The following is a 14,442-nucleotide window of genomic DNA, read 5'->3' on the forward strand; positions in this document are numbered from 1 at the left end:
TGTTGATAAACTGCACAGATATCTTCCACAATGTTTGTACAAAGCCATTTAACATGCGTGTCTAGATAACCATGTATTTTTTATGATTACTACAATATCACAGTGACTACTGCTTGAAACTGTGTTATGAAAGCACAATACTGCTTAGGATGACATGTCTGTTCAATAATTTCTTGAAGTAGAATAAATAAATGAAATATAAATAAAATAATAAATAACTAGAAGAAAATACGGGCAGATATCTAGTCTCACAGTGGGAGATAATGTTTTGCATATAAAAGCAAAAGAATATATCACAAACAAAAAGATCTAAGATTTAACTTATAAAAATTATAAATTCCTACTTACCATTAATATAATACAAAGTTAAATTAAAATGTTCTCATATGACAAAATGTTAATGTCCTTAGTACTACATGAAGACCCTCTAGTAAATCAAGGAGAAAAAGATAAACACAAATGCAAACAGAAAAGCTGCAGCAGACCAAATAAATAAAAACTCCAATAAACATACGAGAAAAATGCAACCTTACCAAGAGTAAAAGAATTACAAATTAAAACACTTTATGATCATGATCGTTATTTTTTAATCTATTAAACTGACATAAGTTTTAAAAATAGTTTATATTTACTGCTGGCGAGGGTATAAGTTGGTACAGCTTTTTACAGTTCAGTCTGGTAATCTACGTCAAGAACCTTAAAAATATTCACACTCTTTGACCTAATAATTACATGGTAGGAATTTATCCTGTTGCCTACATAGCTTATGACATATATATTTTTTGTTCTCAGGATAATGAGCTTAAGCATCTTAACTGAACTAGGTGTGACTGATGTAGTTTTATAGGCTTCTCAGTTCTAACACTGGTGCCTTAGCATAAAGTCTAATGCTAAGGTGAGATTTGTGGAGACCACAGGTGCAACATGACCAGGGTTATAAAACTAGTCCCTGCATTTGGCCAAGTTCCTGCTATTCTTCATTTGAGCAAGGGTGGCATGTTGAAATCCATGCAAAACTTGACCTGGTATGCCTTTGAAGGCATAACCATAAGTCAAGTCACTGCAGACACTCAAACTACGATCATTCATTGCATGCATGAGTTAGGTACCTTCATACCAAGTTTCCATTTTCCTGAGGCTTTTCATAATCCCAGGAGTATTCCCAGAGGTGCTGCTATATTTCAGTGATGTTCTGAGCATGAGTGCAACAGAGAATGAACTTGTCGAGACTTTATATCATTTTGATGAACTGTGTATTTCATCAAAACATAGAGAAACCAGAAATATATTTTTGGGGGGTTACGTTCTTGTGCTCTTGTTGATGCTATAATTGTTCTTTGTGTTTCATATAAGACGTAACAAATTCACGGAATACCTAGCCCCCAAACAAAATGAAGGCATCGTGACTGTCTGGGGCTGCTTAATCATTATTTATTTTTCTTTCCCAAAAGGCAATCAAGAGTGATCCACTGTGTCCCTGTGACTATCGCCCCCACTGGTTGTAGCGGGGCTGCTGTGCCCCACCCACACCCCCTCAGCATTTCCAGTCCACTGTAGGACTTGCTCCAAGTATTTGTGCTTCTTGGCTTGAGGCTTCCTCTCACCAATGTTGGCCAGGCAGAAGTGTTGGGGAGTTGGCTCCTTCAAGAGCAACTCTTACTCAATAATGAACAAGACTTGAAAGAGAAATACTGCAACATCCTCGCCTTCCAGGTGGGGCAAGACATGAGTGCATTCCACACTACCCAGACGGTAGCGGGGCTTGATCTCCATTGCCTGCAGCAGTACCCTGCCTGCCAAAGCTCTCCATTGGCTTTCCTTCCTTTCCTGCCTCACTCCCTTTCCAATGTTTCCCTTGAGTGCTTCCCAAATAAAATCATGTGCTCTGAAATCTTTGTTTTAGGGTCTGCTTTTGGGGCAAACTCAGCCTAAGACTCCAGAATGAGAACATTTTTTCACTTTTGAATTTGTTGTAGAAAATTATAAGAACTTCTACTATTACTGTGATTGCTTCTGCCACAGTAGTATAAGGAACTCCGTTTATCCTTTATCCAGTCACCAAATCTTTATATTTGCCCCATTTACTTTATCATTCATTCTCTTTTTTCCATTCTCTTCCCTCCTCCTACCATTCTTTCTCTCAATATACAACATGCACACAAATACATATAGTATTATACCTCCATAATATTATTTCCTGAACCATTTGAGAGTAATTTGGAGACTTATGCCCCTTTACCCCAAATAAAATATTCTATTTTATATGTACAGCATAGTTACCAAACAATTTCCATTGTTTCTTCTAACCTCATGCTTATTCTTTATGGGGTCAGAGCTATGCTTAGTCACAGAATACCAGAGAGCATGAAGTCACCAATTTTTCCTACATGAGAAAAGTATAATTTCCAGAATGAAATTACACAGACAGTGATAGATAAGACTTTGCTGTCCATGTAAGCAGTGAAGATATGTCACAACCACGGACTGGAAGCCAGGTCTACACAATTTGCACCAATCACTTGCCTCTTTTTGTATTTTCTGAGTATGGGAGTCCATGGTTTACAAGTGACATCACTCCTGATGTGCCTTGGGGTCTTCTGTTGGGTGTGTGTGAATATTTACATTTGTCTAACATCCTGGATCAACCTCTGCAGTTTCCATCCATGTTAAGCCATCCCTACTGCACATTTCATGCTCTCCTTCTACAAGTCTGAAAGGCATCTAGCATGTCCCAACCCATACTCATGATCTTCCTTCCAAACCGAGTCCTTTTCCAGCATTTCATCTCTTGGGGGATGGAACCACCACCCATGCCATTGTGTATGTAGTCATCCTTGACACATGGTTTCATTTACCCCCATACCTCTACATGCAATCCATCATTAAGTTCTGTCAGTTTTTCCACCATCTTTTCCCATCTCGACTGCCATCACCATGACCCTTGTACACACTACCAGCATCTGTCATCTGAACTACAGCAATAATCTTTGAACTGGTTTGCATCCACTCCAGCCTCCTTCCAACCTATTCTACACTCTGCAGCTAGAAAAAATAATTGAAACACAAATCTGACCATGTCATTCTCCTGCTTAAAATCCACAAATAGTTTCTAATTTGTGTTTGAGCAAATACAAACGTCCTTATCATAACCAGCCGCAGTCTGACTTCTACCTTTCTCTGTTCCAGCCACACAGCCTTCTTTCAGTCTCTTTGTTCATCGTGTTCTCTCAGGCATGGGGTCTCTATACACATCCTCTCTGTTTGGACTATTCCTTATTTCTTCTCTCTAACCTCCTTTAGATCATAGCTTAAGTCTCTCTCCTTCCCTTGATTTGGTCTAATTTCCCATGATATTTTCTTGAATCACATATCCCTCCTTTTTCATGATGGGCGAAGCTGCAATTTTGTGTTTACTTTGCGATCGTATATACTATCTCCTAAGCTAGATGATAAGATACACAGCACAGAGATTGTGTCTTGTGTGCTTATTATTGTATCCTCAAGGCCTACAGAGAGTTTTGAACTTGGTAGGTAGTCAGTAAATTATTTTTGCATTAAGGAAGAAGCAAGGCTAGACATCTTTTCTAGCTCATCCGTTTAGGCTAATAAAGTTGCAGAGTTTACTCTGAACCATTCAGGACTGGTCTATGTTTTTTAAAATATCAGATATAAAAGGAGTGGCCAGAAAAAGGGCAAACTGAAGGATTCAAGCTGTTGGCAAGGTGGTAATGTAAGTGACTTGTTCATAACCAACCCACAGAAAGCAGTCATCACGTTATCTTGGCTACATCACATGCAATGCATCTGGAAATTACTTATATAAAACATTGGCTAGAAGCTCTGTTTTATATATAGACCCAATTTTGATGTTGGAAAAAACTGTAAAAGGGTATTGCACAGTCCAGACATTTAATATAAATTGTCAAAGGCACCAACATATCAGTAGAAAGTGACCAAGTACAAATTCTAATCCTGATTTTATGGAACCATTTCCAGGAAAAAAAAAAAAAAACTTCATTGTGGGAAACTCCTTCTCAAAATAGATCAACGTGCTTATTTTCCATCTTAAGCCTCTGTGCAACAATTATAGCTCTTTCCAGTCTCCTGCAAAAACCAGGCTGTCAGACAGTATCATTTCTGGAAATGGGTCTGCATTTGCCTCAGTTACATGCAAGTAATTAGTGGGCAGGAACCTTATTTGAGCAGTCACCACCCTGTCTTCACTTTCAAGCAGTGGCCAAGTTTAAAGGCTACTAATGATGCCTCAGAGCATATTGTTGGTGGAGAGTGGCCAGGGAGAATTGCCAGGTTCCTGCCCATTTAACATGTCATTCCATGTTCAACCATAAGGGTCAGTTTTGCTGATTGCCGAGTGGGACAACCCTTTATTGGGACAAGCCCCAACCACTTCTATCTAGGTTTAATTGAAGACTTGGAATATAAGCAAGAACATACTCTGGATGCTGCTCTTTTGGTACTAACCCTTCTCACATTTGTACCATAAATGTTTGCCTTTGCTAGAAATAATGGAGTTGGCCCAAGGTGTTTCCTGGCACAATGACTGAGGTCATGGGGCCTGTGTCACATGCAATCCAGGGCACAGATGGGCTTATGTGGCACCTCCATGGTAAGTGACTGCCAAAGCTCTCTTCTCTGGACTTGAAGCAACAGAGTCAAAAGAAGCCATCCCTCCACAGTTATCTGGCATTTACATCTTGGCCATGTCCCCTGAGGATTTACCAGGACTATACCGTGAAAGAAGCAACAATACTTTCCTGGCTATAAAAATTGCTGGAGTAGAACCAACTGGTATATATTTTTTAAACACTAGCATAACAAAAAGGCAGTCTTTAAAAAAAGAGCACTGTTTAAAGATATTTCAGCTGGAAGGAAGTGGGTGTTTATATATGCTAAGGGGAGCTCTGTGGCTCATGGTTGCTGTTCTTAGTAATTTTGAATGCCTATTAGGGGTTTTTCCATTTTAATTTCCTGCAGTTATATATTGCAGCGATTTGGGTGGGGTTGGGGTGAGAGGGTCAGTACAGTGAAGGCTGCCTCAATACAGGATGGTCATTGAATGCTTCTTGCCTACCTATATTTACAGCCAACCTTGCCTAAGACACTTGACTCATGGATTCTAGAGGATTTAGAGGTAGAAAGAGCTGAACTGAACCCAAAGCCTGCCACTTGTTCTGTGTGCAATCTTGGCCATACTCTTTGCATCTCTGAGCCTCAGTTTCTTCATCCATGAAATAGGGATAATATTTATTTCAAGATCGTTACTGGAAATAAATGAAATGACATATTTAAAGTACCTGCCAGAGTTCTTGGAGTGCTATAACTATTCAGCAAGTGTTGCTCCTTCCCCTATGCCCCATCGCGAGTGTTTCTGTAAAGAACAGTGCAGAGCGCAATCGGAGGGCTGGAAACCTGGTCCACATACTTGGGGTGTGTAGCTACTGTGCCTGCACAGCCCTAGGCAGAACCATTTACATCCTGATTTATGCTCCCAATAAGAACAGAGTGATTGTTGTGGGGAAACTGTGGCCATCTTGTTTTTACTTAGGGAAAACTTATAGCGGTACGAGAATAAAAATGGCATGGTTCAAAAGCATTTTCTTTTTCTCTGTCATAAATTCCCTACTATTTGTCTCATTACATTTTATTACTTTTTCGCCACCTGCAGGTTTCAACATTTTCCATGCTCTTTGGAGCCCTGAAAGACAATGGACATGGACGTTTTTTAAATAAGGTCTAAGATATCTTCTTTTTTGTGAATTCATGTTACTCAAGAAAAAAGTTGATGCATTCCAACCTCTCCCTAACTTGTCAGTGTTTGTGGTAAAACAAAGTCAAATAGAAAGATATTGGAAATCAAAAAAAAAAAAAAAAAAAACCACCAAAAAACAAAAAAACAAAACAAAACAAACAAACAAACCTAAAAAACCAAAAAACCCCTGAGTTTCAATTATGATTCTGATTTTGCCATTTTGAGGATGAATTTTTTTTTTCTTTTTTTCTGAATTGAGGCTCATGATGACTACTACCTGATCAAGTAGAGGATAAAATGAGGTGATGCACATAATACCTAGCCCATGGTAGGTACTCAATACATTTATAACATTCCTCTTACTTTCTTTGCCTTACGTGTTCTTAGTGTGATTTTGTTTTCAAATATAAATGGCTAGTTTACAAGTAAACATGACATCTTTGAAAAAATCTGCATGTACTTTTTGGTACATAAAAATGGAAACTAAACCTAGTGATTTTACTCTTAATTATTCCTATTGAATAATATCATGGGTCCGTGCATTTGGGGAGGCACTTGCTTTTCATTTGTGATGTCTACATGTTTTAGTGAAGTAATGTCATTTAAAATAATCATAGAGCAGAGGCCTCACAAATACATACAAACCAGATATTAGAATGAATTAATATACCTGGTTTATTCTGCCTGCAGAAGGCTGACACCAGGACAAAACCTGCGTATAGGAAATGCAGGAACTTGGGCCAAGGGACAGCAGCAAATGGTTGGAGAGAGATAAAACAGAGGGAGAAGGGTGAAGAGTGAGAGCATTGCATCGTGCAAAATAGTTCAGCATGCTCAAGAAGCTCACCACAATGATCCTAGTGCATGAGAGTTTGGAGGCAGATGGTGGAATGACAATACAATAGGACACCATCGAGAACAACCAAAGAATATGAGAAATTAGAGATAGCGCAACGATCAAAATCGAGCCATTGCCTAGGCATGAAGTAACCTTTCTTTTGGCCTGAAAAACGGGAAATTAATGCTAAAACTCCTTAAATATATGCAGGAAGGAAAACATGGAAGTCAGCTTACTTACCAAGTTTAACATGCTTCAAGTTCAAGGTAATGTCAGATTTGGTACCGTTTACGTAGTGGGCACATACTCTTTCTCTAAAAAGAGTACTTAACAAACGTGTAATAGTTTAGAATTTTCCATGGAAAATAAGTGAAAAGTAAAAATTGATGGAATTTAATATATGTGGCCCATCAATATTCAGTTAAAACTATTTTGGGTTCATCATTGGTACTGTAATGGGTCTTAAAGTATTTTAAATCACTAATATTCTAACTAAACTCATAATGGAGGCCTTCGATTGAATAATTAATATCAAAAATTCTACCTGGCATCAAGGATATATTGGCTATGAGGAAATGATAAAAAGTTTTATTAAAATGGACTTTTATCAGAGGAACTAAGTGACATAAAGATGATATGGCAGTAGCATTAACCCCCTGATCTCAGCTGTTTGGCATCTTAAGGTGGTATTACGTGATAGGGCTTTTTGCATTTTTCAGGAAGTTTGAGTTGACAATGGAGACATCTTAATATCACAAAGAATTAAATTGCTGCTAATTCATCATTTTGTCCTCTGCATTAAGAGGGAGGTGGTGTCACAGAGGCCTGTCAACTAAGCAGCTGACTCTACAGGGCAGGGGAAGTAGAGACTAGATTTCCAATAGAGGGGGCCTGAGGAGAAAGGATCCGAAGTTGAATCTGGTGGGGAAAAAGAGCTTATTGATTTTTAAAAGGCATTAAACTCTGTCAAAAGCAGATATGCAGGAGATACAATCTAGACAAGTTCTTTAGCTCATCTTAGCATCCCTGCAAAGTCAGAGCAGCAACCACAGGCGTGAGCACTGAAGGGTGGCTTTTCACGACAAGAAAAGGCAGTTCAGATAAAGCTGTGCCACTAGGAAGGTGCCAGAGAGACTGGCCATGACTTGCCATATCTAGATGAAGTGTGGCGGGCCTCTGTCCAGAGATTTATGGACAAGGACTACTTCTAGCTGAAATGACCTCAAACCCAGGTTCAACATTCTACTGGCTGCCAAGACTGCAGGGGGCAGTATATATAATCTCATGAAGGGTCTTATTCTACATGCTGGTCTTGTGGCAGAGAGAAGTACTCAGGTAGTGTAGGGACTTTGTCAACTTGTATAGACCCAGATGGCCAGCCTCCTACTCACACCAGACACACTCATGCCACACCAGACACACTCACACACCTATGCACCAAAGGTGCTGTTATTCGTTTCCACTGAAATTATTTCATCATTAGATTAGCTTCAGTAAGGACCAGTACTGTGGCATTGGTAGAAATCTTTGCAGAACTCGAATGTCACTGCCACTTGTTTAGCAAGTGCCATAAAACACTGTAGGTTGGCAATGGAAAATTCAATAGCTGTGAGCAGAGCAGAGGCTAAATGGAGAAGAGAGTAAAAGAAATCAGAGAGAGTGAGTGTCTCTAAGCAATGAGGCAAATGACAATCAAAGACACAGAAGATGCCCAGACAAAATGCTCTGGGTGAAAACATATGTAGTAATCCCTGGGCATGTTGCAAGCTTCCAAGTTAGCCATGCACTTGTGAGTGGAGTCTTCCTGGGGATGGGCAAAAACATATGTAGAAAGGAAGGCTGAAACTGACAAAATGAACCAACTGAAATGTTAAAGCAGAAGTATGTTCTTATGGCGTGTTCTGATCTGAACACAATCCTACCCAATACTAAAACACTGGGAACGCACTTGGAAAGCAAGTTTATTTTGGGTTCCTCAGCAGCAAGCATAAGCTGTTTGCTCCTTCTAAAGTTGCTCTTTCTACCAGAACTCAGTTCTAGTGTGTTGCTTCTCATTACATAGCCAAGTAAAGCTGCTGGAGAGGTTCAGAGAGATGTTTTCTTCCTCCTCAAGTAACTTACGTAACATGGGTTAGGGTGGCATCAGGACTGAGCAGTCTGAGCAGACCTTGGTCTTACATCGGTCTCGGGAAAGAGAATCTCTCTTTCTCTCTCTGGGAGTGCTCATGGAGCTTTCCACCAGAAAATTTATTGTCAATTATTTCTTCTGGGTAGGTATTATTCTTAATCTTAAAGAACCAAAGTACCAATTTACAGATACTGCTTTTCAGCTCTCAGGAGTATTCTAACAAAACAGGATTCTCTTTTTGGTAGGCAAAGTATATTGCTTAATGTTCATCTAGCAATTACGCATTAAACTGTTCATATTTCAAGGGAAGGACTCGAGGGAACAGGAAAAGAATTGATTTTATGACAGTATTACAGAGATGGTTGAAAGGCATTACCTAACCTGTATATTAGTAATGTTCTGTGTCATATACAAAGATGAATAAGACACAGTCCCTGTCCTCAAAAGCACTTATAGTTTAGTGAGAAAGACAAGCAGGGGAGTAAATAATACAAGGAAGTGTGATAATTGCAGAGTTTGGAGATGACTCTGAGCTGAATAACCTTAATTCCAGAGCTTAAACATACATACCTAAAGCCAGACTGCTTGGGTTCAAATCACAGATTTGCCACTTCTAACTTAAACTTGGGCAATTTTACTTACTTTTTCTATGCCTGCATCTTTGCCTATGAATTGAGGATACTAATAGGATTCCTATTGAGTCATAGGGTTGCTATAAATATTAAATCAGTAGATGCAAAGCATTTAGAACAGTGCCTGGCACATGGTAAGTGCTTAATAAGAGATAACTATTTAGAAGTCTGAACTTTTATTGATCCTTGGGAAAAAAGATATTCTCACAAAAATCAGTACTTATATTGGAAAACAATGCCCTGAAATAGTCAAGAAAGCTTGGGAGGAATTCTTTCCCATAACTTACTTATATAAAAACAAATCTATTCTCCTATGTATACCAATGCATTAAAAACCTACTATATCCATGGTCCTATGTTAGGTTTTGGTGATGAATGTTAAAAAAAAATGGCAGGTATAAAACAATGTCTTTATTTCAAGGAATTTATAATCCAATGGGGCTGTAAAGAATCATAATCTAATTCAAGGTGTTTTCAGTGGCACTGGAAAGGTGCCAAACAAATGTTATGAAAATTAAATGGAAGACTAGCTAAAGAAAGATGGCAGAGGGCTTGGGTTTTGGCCTGGGGACTTTGAGGTCCCTTGGAAGTAGAAGGATGAATGTGTTTAGCAGGCAGTTATAACTGGGGTCATGGTAAAAAAGTTAGCCAGGTTCATTTTGGAATTATCACCATAGTGATGAGAACTGAGTCTGTAGCATTGGAGAAGAGTGCTCAGAAGCCTGGACTGAGAAGCTAGAGTGTCAGTTAGGTGGTGTAGAAATAGAGCCAAAAGGTATAGGCCACTTTTCCTTGTAGAAAATGTGGGAACTGAAGGAGGAAGGAAGGTTGAGGGAAGGTCTTTGTTTCCTGGGTAAGTCCTGCCACCTGAGCCTTGCTTAGCTATGGATTGTTATAGCTGTATGCTCAGTACTGCCCAGTCTTGAGCCAACAGGAGTATCTTGGCAGCATCTCAGAATTTCTTCTCACTGGTAAACAGAATGCTGCTCCCATACTGTGTCTGTCCTGGGAACAAGAGCATCATGCTCAGCCTTCCTGGCTAACTCACATTAGTTATGGTCTCCACCATAGGGGAGATTTGAGACTTGAACCTAAGTCTTATCGGAAAGGGGTCATGGCCTTTTGCCTAGACTTGATTCAGCATCCTGTATCTCATCTGTAAAAATTTCTGTCTCCTAGCATGTCCATAATAGCTTACCATTCAGATCATCTCAACTTGCTATGTCCTCTTGCCTTTGACCATCTAGACCAGAGGCCCCCAACCCCTGGCCATGGACAGGTACTGGGCCGTGGTCTGTTAGGAACTGGGCCACACAGCAGGAGGTGAGCAGTGGGCCAGTGAGTGAAGCTTCATCTGTATTTGCAGTCGCTCCCCAGCACTAGCATCACCCCCTCAGCTCCACCTCAGATCATCAGGCATTAGATTCTCATAGGAGCACTTGTCCCTGGTGCCAAAAAGGTTGGGGACCGCTGATCTAGACTACTGGTCGTTTCCCAGAGTTCGCTAATCTTTCAGCATGCTTCCATGCAGCTATTGGCTCTCTCCTTCACACTGTGGGATTCTCAGCAAGTTGTGTGGCTGAGGCTCTGCATTTATAGTAGTAGGTGGTGAGGGAGAGCAACTGCGAAAGGGCTTAAAGATGTAGTCAAGTCCAGAGGTGGGTGATGGTGCAGGGTCCCTGAGATGCCAGTGAGAATGAGCTCTTTTGTCAATGGGTTTGACTCAGTCACAGAACATGCCTTCCCCAGAGATTAAATTAGAAAGAGCTAACAATATATTAAAAAAAAAAATATGTCAGGCAGGCTCTTTACTAAGGGTTTTGCTTGTATTATTGTATGCAATACTCATACCAGCAGTATACAGAGGCCCTTATATCATCCCCAATATACAGATGAAAAAACTGAGCCTGGAGCAGTTAGATCACTGGCCCAAGTGAGAAATGATGGATGGGGCTGTATTTATGGCCTGATTCCAAGTCCTGTCCTCATCGTCCACTCTCAGGAAGTGTGGGTTAGAGAAGACACAGCAAGTCTGAACTGCAGAGAGCAGCAGTTGAGGAGTTGAGGAGCTCATGTTGACTGTCTCAAGGTCATAAAGAAAAGGAAGTGAGGTCATCTCTAGAAATGGGGCTCGTGGGCTTAGTCATCTTTATAGAACTTAACAGGAGTAGAAAAGGGTCAGAACGGCCACTGTGGGATAGTCAGGGGGAGTCGACAGCACGACTAAAAGGTTCTGGACAGCAGCAGGGGCCCAGCTGGGGCTGGATAATGTGAATTTTGTAGTGGAACCAATGAATGCGGTTTTATGAGTTTCTCCAGCAACCTTTTGCCACCCATGTATGTGGGACTGCAGAAGAGATGTGGAGCCTTTCTGCTCACTCCTTAGGACTCTACACTTGATTTCAAGCCCAGAAGAGGAGCATCATGTGCTGATGCACTGCGTCACCTGTAGAAAAGTGATAAGGGGATATCATGGGGCCAGGGATGGGCCAGGTGGAAATGACAGAGGCTTGAGATGGGAAAGTAGAGTTCAGTCCTGAAGGGACTGATCGACCACAAGGAAGCCTGTAAAATCAGAATGGGGCCAGAGAGAATTGAAAAAGGCTGGGAGGCTAAAGTGAAAAAGGAGCTGTTTGCAAAAATGCATACACTGATGTCTCACATTAAGGTAGCCTAGGAAATAAACCCTTCCCTACTCACCCAGGGCGAGTAATCATTTGTATCAGGCAAGGATAAGGGAATGTTGATTGTGTTCTATTTACTACCAAAGGAAATCCAAGGCTGGACAGGATGGTAAAACACTGGCCCTGGTAAAAGCCTGGTGTTTGCTAACGAGGTTGTATTACAACCATGTTCTGCTTTCCAAAACAGCACCCTCAGGAGAAAAGAAATAAAGCCATTTTTCTGCAGAGGCAGAAGATTTAACATTGCTTAACAATAACACTTAACATCGCTTAGCCCTTAGCCTCAGGCGATCTCATAACTACTAAGTGCTAGGAATTGTCTTTTTCCTGGGCTAGCTAAGGCTCTGGCTTTATTTTGTGAAGTGTCATTTAGCCTGGCAGCAGGCTGCATGGGCCTGCTTTAAAGATGACAGAGTTCCGTGAAAGCATAGCAGGGTGCCCCTTGACCTGGGCTCCTCACCAACTCCATGCCCACTGGGAAGCATCTTCTCTCTGTGTCAATGGCTCTAAATTTGGCATATATATCATTATTAAGTTTATCTTAAAAACTCTTGTGATGTTCTCCACAAATAACACAGGAACCAAATCGGTCAGTAGCATATTAAGTGCCCCATAAGATTGACCACTGACTCCCTATAGATAGAAGTAATCCCATTTTTAATGAAAAATTTAACTCCATAAATATTTTTAAGCTTCCTGCCTCTGTGACAAAGAGGGGATCTGGTGCCTACAGAGATGCACTCTCCCAACTCTCCTGGCAAAGGGGAGAGCAGTGGAGCTGCTGTGATTCAGTTAAGTGGGCAGTAGCATCTCCAGGTCCTGGAAGACTAGAAACCCAGGGGAAATGTCATGGGTACCGAGGGCTGAATCCGCGTACCTGCTCAGAAGCCAGCTTGTGTCCCCTGTTCCTGCATTCTGCAGCTTGTTTGATAAATATGAAGCCCCCACCCCCATGGACTGGAGCGCATTGCTGAGGGTGCTCTGTATCTTCCTTTTAGATACTGAGATGAAGACTAGCGTTTGAGGGTTATCCCCATTCTGCATTTAAAAACCAGTGCCAGGGATGTCTCATGCATTTGTTGGAGCCCTAGTCATTCTCCATCACGGCTACTTCTAGTTGCCAGGTAGCTACAAAGGTCTGTTTGCACGGGCAGCTGATCACTCTTACCCTTGTGTATGTGTGTGAGTGGGCTGTTTGTCAAATTTGTTTTCCATCTAAGATGCTTCCATTCGGCTACAGTTATATTCTCGGGCCCGGCAGGATTTTATCAATTCATACATTGTAATGATAGCTCCAGAGCCATGAACAGCACAAATGCATAGCCTTTGTCAGAAAACTCCCTCCACGACATTTAATCCTAAAATAGACTTGTTTAGATTCGGTCATGATTGAGTACGTTAGGGCTTATTAGTAAAAAATAAATAGGAGTTGGAAATTCAGAGGACTTTGTGTTAGCAATGACTAATCTAAGCATCGTTGCATCGTCATCAGCGGTTGATTTGCTACCTCCTGTCCTGGATAGCAGGGTCTGGAGGATGGACTGGCACTGTTTTTCCATTCTCCATATTCTCAGGGCCTGATATATAGCAGATGATCAGAAGGTATATGGGGAGTAAATGAATAATTGTAATTTACAGACTTTTCGATGCTACTTCTCTGCTTTTGATTTGTACAAAAAAAAAAAAAAAAAAAAATCCATTTCCTCAGTCTGAGTTCAGGTTGGCCAGGAAGACGTTAAACCGTTTCCAGTTTTCCTTTTTTTTCTTCCCTTTCATAAGAACATACTACTTTCCATCTGCCTTAACCACAATTTCCATACGTTCAACATTGAAAGCCAGAAATTTTATATTTAAAACAAATTTTGGAGACTACTACCATCTTTTAAAAATGAAAACATAATACTAGGCCAGGGAAAAATAGGGTGAGGAAGGAAACCAAGTGTGGGAAAGAACTATGAGACCACATATAAAAAAGGAAAACATGGAGAAAATAAAAGAGTGGTATAGAAGCTTTTAAAATATTGTTTTTTGGGTATCCCACCCAATCAGTGTTAAAAATTGGTTCTCAGCTAGATTTGAGATTTAATTACTTTTGAAAATCAACATGCCATTTCTAAGAGCAGATGGTCACTTAGACTACACCTATTATAATGTTGGGGATGTTAGTTTTGTAAATTTAAATTTACATGCAAAAGTATAACCAACACGCTACAAAACGGTAAATCCAGCTCTGAGTTAGCACTTTCACTACTCAGCGTTGGTGATAAAGAAGTTCTACCTAGGATCCTCCTGTCCTTTTTTAAAGGAAATAGTTCATAACATTTCCGTGTTCCAGGTGGCATTAACAGCCCTCTCCCCCACCCCCCACCAACTCACTAATTCTCACATTC

General features: G+C 40.5%; 1 protein-coding gene across 2 annotated transcripts in view; it reads right to left on the reverse strand.

Moving 5' to 3' along the window:
* The window catches only part of PARD3B (par-3 family cell polarity regulator beta), an 893,411-nt gene that overhangs the window by 34,764 nt on the left and 844,205 nt on the right, over positions 1-14,442 (reverse strand). The gene's annotated exons all lie outside the window — the stretch shown is intronic.

This window comes from Rousettus aegyptiacus, unplaced genomic scaffold (assembly GCF_014176215.1).
Source record: "Rousettus aegyptiacus isolate mRouAeg1 unplaced genomic scaffold, mRouAeg1.p scaffold_m13_p_2, whole genome shotgun sequence".
NCBI classification, from domain to species: Eukaryota; Metazoa; Chordata; class Mammalia; order Chiroptera; family Pteropodidae; genus Rousettus; species Rousettus aegyptiacus.